Genomic DNA, 7,592 nt, shown 5'->3' on the forward strand with positions numbered 1-7,592 from the left:
TCATTTAACATATATATAATTGCCTGGACATTTCAACAAAAACATTCCGCATTCACACTTTCCCTCATTCACAGAGCTGCTGTGTCACACTACAAATTTTGGTATCGATCCAATAGCAAGTAAATATTGGGCCAGTATTGCCGATATCAGTACCAATAATTTTAAGTTATTCAGGCAGCTAATTGGGAAGAGTAGTGTGCCATGACTTATGAGATGAATTCTCAATTTTCAAATTCTGAAACAGCACCAATCTGTCTGTCGATCTCCGGCTCCCTTCTTCCATCACTCGCGAACAAGACCCCAAGATACTTGAACTCCTCCACTTGGGGCAGGAACTCATCCCCGACCCAAAGTGGGCACTCCACCCTTTTCTGGCTGAGAACCATGGCCTCAGATTTGGAGGTGCTGATCCTCATTCCCACTGCTTCACACTCGGCTGCGAACCGTTCCAGTGAAAGCTGGAAGCCATCACCCGATGAAGCCAACAGAACCACATCATCTGTGAAAAGCAGAGATGAGATTCTGCGGCCACCTAAGTGAAAGCCCTCCGCCACTTGGCTGCGCCTGGAAATCCTGTCCATAAAAATTATAAACAGAATCGGTGACAAAGGGCAGCCCTGGCGGAGCCCATCACCCACCGGGAACGAGTCCGACTTATTGCCGGCAATGCGAACCAGGCTCTTGCAACGGTTGTATAGGGATCGAATGGCCCGTAGCAATGGGCCAGACACCCCATACTCCCGTAGCACCTCCCGCAGGACACCCCGAGGGACACAGTCAAATGCCTTCTCTAAGTTCACAAAACACATGTAGACTGGTTGGGAAAACTCCCATGCACCCTCAAGTATCCTTGAGAGGATAAAGAGCTGGTCCAGTGTTCCGCGACCCGGACGAAAACCGCATTGTTCCTCCTGTATCCGAGGTTCGACTAGCGGACAAACTCTCCTTTCCAGCACCCTGGCATAGACTTTCCCAGGGAGGCTGAGGAGTGTGATCCCTCTGTAGTTGGAACACGCCCTCCGGTCCTTATTCTTAAAAATGGGGACCACCACCCCGGTCTGCCAGTCCAGGGGTACTGCCCCTGATCTCCATGCAACATTGCAGAGGCGTGTCAACCAGGACAGCCCTACAACGTCCAGAGCCTTCAGGAACTCGGGGCGGGCCTCATCAACACCAGGGGCTCTGCCACCAAGGAGTTGTTTAACTGCCTCAGTGACCTCACCCCCAGAAATTGGCGGGTCATCCCCCTCATCCCCAGACTCTGCTTCCTCCTCGGAAGACGTGTCAGTGGGATTAAGGAGGTCCTCGAAGTATTCCTTCCACCGCCTGACAATTTTCTCAGTCGAAGTCAGCAGCGCTCAAACCAGCACTATACACAGTGCAGGTAGAGCACCGCTTTCACCTCCTGAGACGCCTGACAGTTTGCCAGAACTAGAACGTACTAGTATCGATCCAATAACAATACTAGTGTTGGTATCGATACTATCGACATTTGGATTGATCCGCCAACCTCTACTAAAATTATACTATATAAAAAATGTATAAAAGGTAGCATAAGCGAAAAAGGTGGTTTCTTTTTTTTTTGGCCTGTCCCGTTTTGTTTCTTTAGCCATCAGAATTATTGTCTGAAGGCTAAAAAAGATGCCCAACGGATTTACCTTACGAAGTGGATCATGGCCTCGCCATATTGGTCCATTTGATTGACCTTTATTATTATTATCTTGGGGGGTTTTTTTATTTCATTTTCAGACAGACATGACTGGGAGATAGGAAAGTGAGAAAGAATGAAAAAAGAGAAGGAGAGAAAGACAAACAGAGGGGAAGAAGGACAGTGAGAAAAGGCACTTAAAAAAATCACCTGGATCACCTGTTGAGAGACAAAAAAACAGAAGAGAAAACAAGCAAAAATGAGAGCAACATAATAAACACAACACCATCGCAATAATCTAGCTAACAGTAAATAACAGTAAATAGTAAATGTTGAATGTTATTGTGCAGCACGCAAGATCGACAGCGCACAATGTGCTTTAAGGTAGCAGCCAAGAAAGGTGTAGTTTGTGTCTGTGTACACCCGTGTGTACACCCGTGTGTACACCCGTGTGTACACCCGTGTGTACACCCGTGTGTACACCCGTGTGTACACCCGTGTGTACACCCGTGTGTACACCCGTGTGTACACCCGTGTGTTGCGGTTTGTTTCACACGTCAAACATTCAGTAAACACAAATAAAAGTAAACCGCAATAAATAACAGGTAGTAAGCCTAATAAAAGACACTACTAACTCTTTTACTACATCTACACCTACACGGGTATTTTTGAATACGCAGCTGTTTCTATGTGTTTGGGCCTTTTGTCCACACGTAAACGGCGTTTCGAATCACCGAAAACTGAGATTTTTTAAAACTCCATTTTTGCTGTTGTTTTTTTTTCCTGTTTATTAATATTCAACATTGCTATCAATTAACAACATTAACAACTGTGGAATACTGTTTGTCTGTGATTTGAACCGGGGGAACAAATTGTGGCAGGATCAGCCTGATATTATTTGTATCCCACTGTAACTTTACTGTATAAAGAAGTAACTTCCCCAAAATATCAGGAGTAGTTAGTCATTACAAGAATGTGGGATACTGTTTGTCCGTGATCTGGAGAGCCCAGCTCGTGCTCCCGACGCAGGGAAAACCAATTCTGCAGGGGAGACCTACCTTGGCACTTGTGCAGGTGAAGCAAAAGGGAAGATATGCGTCATCATATTTTCTAGTCTTTTGCTTGGAAAGAAGTTGGTTTGGAAACATATTTGGCGATGCCTCATCTCCTGCTTTCTGTTTCTGTGGGAGCCCCGTCAAAAACCTGTCCATTATGCTAGCAGTGTCCAAGCATTCTTTTTTTTTTTCTCCATGCCGCGCCCCCCCTCCCCCTGATGGCCCTGTGGCCCGCCTAGGGGGCGGGCCCATACTTTGGGAACCTCTGTGCTGGAGGGTGTGGGGAGCCATAGCCCTGTCCCCAGGGAATGAAGCAGCAGTTTGAATACTTCAAACTTGAATGCACAACACCTAAACTCAACAGAAGTTGCATAGCCTTAAAATGGGGAGATCAAGAACTAACTTGCACTTAAGCCTAATTGGCTTTCCTCAAATAAACACTGGAGAAGGGTCTGGTTTCACTGGGGATTAAACCCAGGACCTTCTGCGCATAAAGCCCATGTAATACCCACTGCACCATAGAACCACCATGGGTACATGCCTTCCCTCCAAAACGAGAATGGGAATTGGGAACTTTGCATCCTATAGAAGTTCGCAGAGAAGAAATCTATCCTTTCCCTCCAGTGTGCATATACATCAATGACATAAACAAAATCTGAATGAGAACCAGCAGTCCTAAAGTCTAAACAGATGAACTCTATTTCTGTGTAGTTTTTGCTCATACTGAACACAAAGCTAGTACTCCATAGACTCATCTTTAGAACCAACTGGTACTTTTGTGTCAACACACTATATGCCACCAACTGGCCCGTCACTTCAATGACTAATGAGAAAGAGTTCTTCACAAAAATCAAAACTGCCGTCTTTGCATCACCAAGACACACTATTTGATTTATTGAAACAATACTGAAAGCACTTGTACAAGATAAGCTATGCTTCAACTGATCTTGATTACACTTTAAACTTGATGGATGTACTTATCATGTGGCAGACATCTAAAAGAGCATGGTTCCACTGGGGATTGAACCCAGGACCTTCTGCATGTAAGTCAGACATGATGACCACTACACTATGGTACCACGTCAGGTGACCTATTACTGAATGAATGTCCTTAAAAATCTGTACATGTACAGATAATTTATGTGTATTGAGCCATGTTTCATAAAGTTTGGTCGCATTGAATAACACTTCAGGTCCTTGTTTTTTAATTAACGTGTAAGCACATTACACATCCTCGAGGAACAATCCTTTCCATCCAATATACATATCCACCAATGAAGTAAACAAAGACTGGATGCCTAAATAGAGTCCTAAAGTCCTAATGCCTAAATAGATGTGTGTAGTTTTGGACACAAAGCTGGTGTTTCTAATGTTTAGAATAAACCAATATTTTGGACTGGAGAACATGTACAGGGAGCAGATTGTCAGTGGTACTAGGTCAAAGATACACCATTTGGTAATGTCTAAAACACTGGTTCCACTGGGGATTGAACCCAGGACCTTCTGTGTGTAAAGCAGACGTGATGACCACTACACTATGGAACCACACATGCTGGGTAGGTCCTCATAGCTTTATCTTTTATACACTCTATGGTCATCTTATTTTCAACTATACAGATCACAAAAAGCCAGTCATACACGTCAGGCTAGTTAGTCTGGAAGCAAGGAAGCAGACGTGACAATATAAAACCACCAGAGGAGAAAACAGTATACCTTTAACTGAAACAGTGACCTAGTCTGCCTTCTCTTTAACAGCCACTAGGGGGAAATGACTGCGATTGCAGAATGTTTTCAGGTCTTTAGAAGACTGTGGGAACATCTGCCTGCACAAGGACAACCTAACGTCTTTGTGTAGACACAGTGCTGGGCTTTAGCACCAACTTGCACTTTAGACGAGTGGGTTTGGAAACTTCATGAAACATATATGTCTTAACATATAATCAGACAGTAAATAATTTTTGCATATAAAGCAGACGTGATACCCACAACACTGTGGAACCACGACATATCCTGCCACTAAATGAATGACCAGTGAGCATGTGACAGATGAAGGTGGCCTGGTCTCATGATTAACGCTCATGTGTGATGTTAGGTGATGGCAGCAGGATTATGGGAAACTTTGGATTATGATATTATTTCGATATCAGTGCTCCATAATATGATCCATAATATGATTTTTTTTAAGTCTTGAACAGGAGATTTTTTTTTCATGTTCCCACCTTGTGTTGGTGTAGGTCACATACAACCTTACATTGAAACAGGTGGCCTCTTTTAGCAGGAAAACACATCCTATCACAGACATCTGGGCTGTGGAGGGTCCATTAAAGGATGGTACAGCCCCGCATTACACCTTCAGAGCTGCTATGGCTGGACAAAGGAGGCCTAAGTGATCTTAAGCAGGTGCTGATTGGTGTAACCTTTTATTACACTCTGCTGCACGTTAATGTGGCAAGAGGATCGTATGTTTCTGTGAGCACTTGTCTAAAAGAAACAGAGATCTGATTTCTGTCAGTGACCTGCCCACAGCCGTTTTTCTTGGCCCCTGGGACAAATTAGCAGCCAGGCCGAGTGGTGGAGCCACATCTAACCTTCTTATTAGATCCATGAGATAGATAGTCCCATGCAGGCCAGGACAGCTGACAGCTGGGTTCAGCTGGGGTCAGAGGTCATGGATTGGCAGCAGTGGGGGAGTGAAGTGGAATCTGAAACAACAGGAAGAAACACACACACACACACACACACACACACAGTTCCGGGAGGGAGATAGTCGTGGGCCTCCGGATCTCTCTCTCTCGCTCAGTCAGTTCACTAAAATCTCATATTTGAAATCAAGAGGCTTTGCTCTGTGTGTGTGTGTGTGTGTGTGTGTGTGTGTGTGTGTGTGTGTGGTTCACAGGAATCTAATGTTGTGTAATTTGTAATTTGTTTCTCTCCTTTATAAAGCGGGGGCATCTGAATCGTTGAGACATAGTCTGATTTTCCTGATTTGTTTGTTTATGTCTGTACCCTTGTGTGCTCTGTATGTCAGTAACAACTTTGGTTCTACTGAAGGAATCATTTGAATAAAAAGTATCCATAACCCAGGCAGAATAAATGGTATTAAATAACAATATACTTTTGTGGGCTAACTGTGTAACACGCAGTTAATTAAATGCACAAACGTAATTTTAAAGCAACTAAATTTTGTGTGTTAAGTATTACATTTTACATACAGGTTTGTGTGTGACTGATATAAAGAGGGCAAGAAGGGTTTAAACATATTTGTATAGTTCAAAACCTAAGGAGATATAGTAAACATTGAACAGAGATTGGGTTGGTTGGTTTGGCCTTACTTTGTGCACAGGTAAAAGTTGCTCATGTAGTTATGATCTCATCCGGGATCTGACACTGTTTAGTCGCTTTAGTCACTTAAGACCTCTTTTCTGCGTTGGTGAAACTGTGTGAGCTCTGAGTGTTGGATCCGTCAACACTGGGCACTGTTTTGCTGTCCCCTGGTGGATTTCTGAAGTCTTTACACTTTTTGTTTGTTTTGTTTCAATGATCATAAAGAAATTTGTTCTGAGGTGATCATTAAAAACGATAATGTGATGCTTGTTAGGAAAATATGAATAATTCTTATAGCAAGCACAAAGGTGCATGTGCGCGCACACACATACACACACACACATTCAGTATTGAATACACTCCTATACTTTTAAGTTGAAGCAGTCAGTAAGATTGTGAGATTTCTGTCTTTGATTTTTGTAATATTTTGTATAAAAACCTTTGAGTGACAGATTTGATTGACTTGGACATGGATGACATTTGTATTATTATTATTATATGTATGAGTCTGTGGAAAGATGTTGTTCCAGGTTAATGAATGTACTTGTCGAGATTCACTTTTTATTCTCTAAAAACATTAGTAGAGTACTGTCCAAAAATCCTGAATCACTCTTCATTTCTTTGCATTTTGCTTTCGCAGAACCAAACTTTATTATAATATTTTATCTATAATACTGATCAAACAAATAAAAATGTATTTAATTATAATGTAATAATAATGCTTTATTTAAACTGATATCTATAATGCTATTTATTGCATCCCATATGAAAATGTTGCATGTTTGTTAATGTTTATGACCTTTATTGGGAAGCTGCCATTTTTCACTTCTATGCTTGGTAGGTTCTCGGGGCCAAATCCACCTCATTTCAGTTACAGGCTAACACTGCTGTTTGCTCAGGTCTATACCGAGCTTCTGTTTCTCTGCTCCAGCCATAGAGTACGTATGAGATGGACACAACCACAGTAAGCAACTAAAATGTATCTTTGTTTATTATGTCTTTTGTCACTTTTTGCCAAAATCTTACTTACAGATGGTAAACTCAACTGTAACGGTGCCAGGCTGTGACTTATTTTTCATCCTTTAACTGCCTTTGTGGTAACAGCCTTTGTCCTGATTGTCCAGGTCACCAGACGTTACGGGTAAAAAAGCAGGAAGACATTGCATGACTTCCTGCGAGATAACGGCTGCATACACACGTCTTTGTGTCTCTTGAGAATGCCTCGTAGTAAAACTATGCAGTGGTGAGACTATGCTCAGAGTCCATGCTTGATGGATGTTTGGTGCATGGACTCTGAGAACTCACTGCTGTTGACCTGCGATATCACTGTTTCATTTGACTGTTTGAAGCAGGCCACAGGGAGATGCTCCAGTGTTTCTAACTGGCTCTCTGCCACTGGGTCTGACTGAAACACCAAGAACACTGCTGCCTGTTGTAACTTCTCACAGGACAAGCTTACTCTAACAATGTATCCTTTTTGACTCTAATGTTGACAGTAATCTAAAAAAAATCATCATCCAGTACCATTTAATGAGACTTGAAACTCAAGAATGAGGCCATAAACT

At 42.6% G+C, this 7,592-nt stretch overlaps 2 non-coding genes across 2 annotated transcripts; both read right to left on the minus strand.

Moving 5' to 3' along the window:
• Window positions 1-3,709: 3,709 nt before the first annotated feature.
• Window positions 3,710-3,782, minus strand: trnav-uac (transfer RNA valine (anticodon UAC)). Its single transcript has one exon. It is a non-coding gene; the product is annotated as a tRNA-Val (tRNA).
• A 393-nt stretch (window positions 3,783-4,175) lies between these two features.
• On the minus strand, window positions 4,176-4,248 carry trnav-uac (transfer RNA valine (anticodon UAC)). Its single transcript has one exon. It is a non-coding gene; the product is annotated as a tRNA-Val (tRNA).
• Window positions 4,249-7,592: the final 3,344 nt, after the last annotated feature.

The sequence above is a fragment of the Neolamprologus brichardi genome, chromosome 10 (assembly GCF_056152115.1).
Source record: "Neolamprologus brichardi isolate AB-2024 chromosome 10, ASM5615211v1, whole genome shotgun sequence".
NCBI classification, from domain to species: domain Eukaryota; kingdom Metazoa; phylum Chordata; class Actinopteri; order Cichliformes; family Cichlidae; genus Neolamprologus; species Neolamprologus brichardi.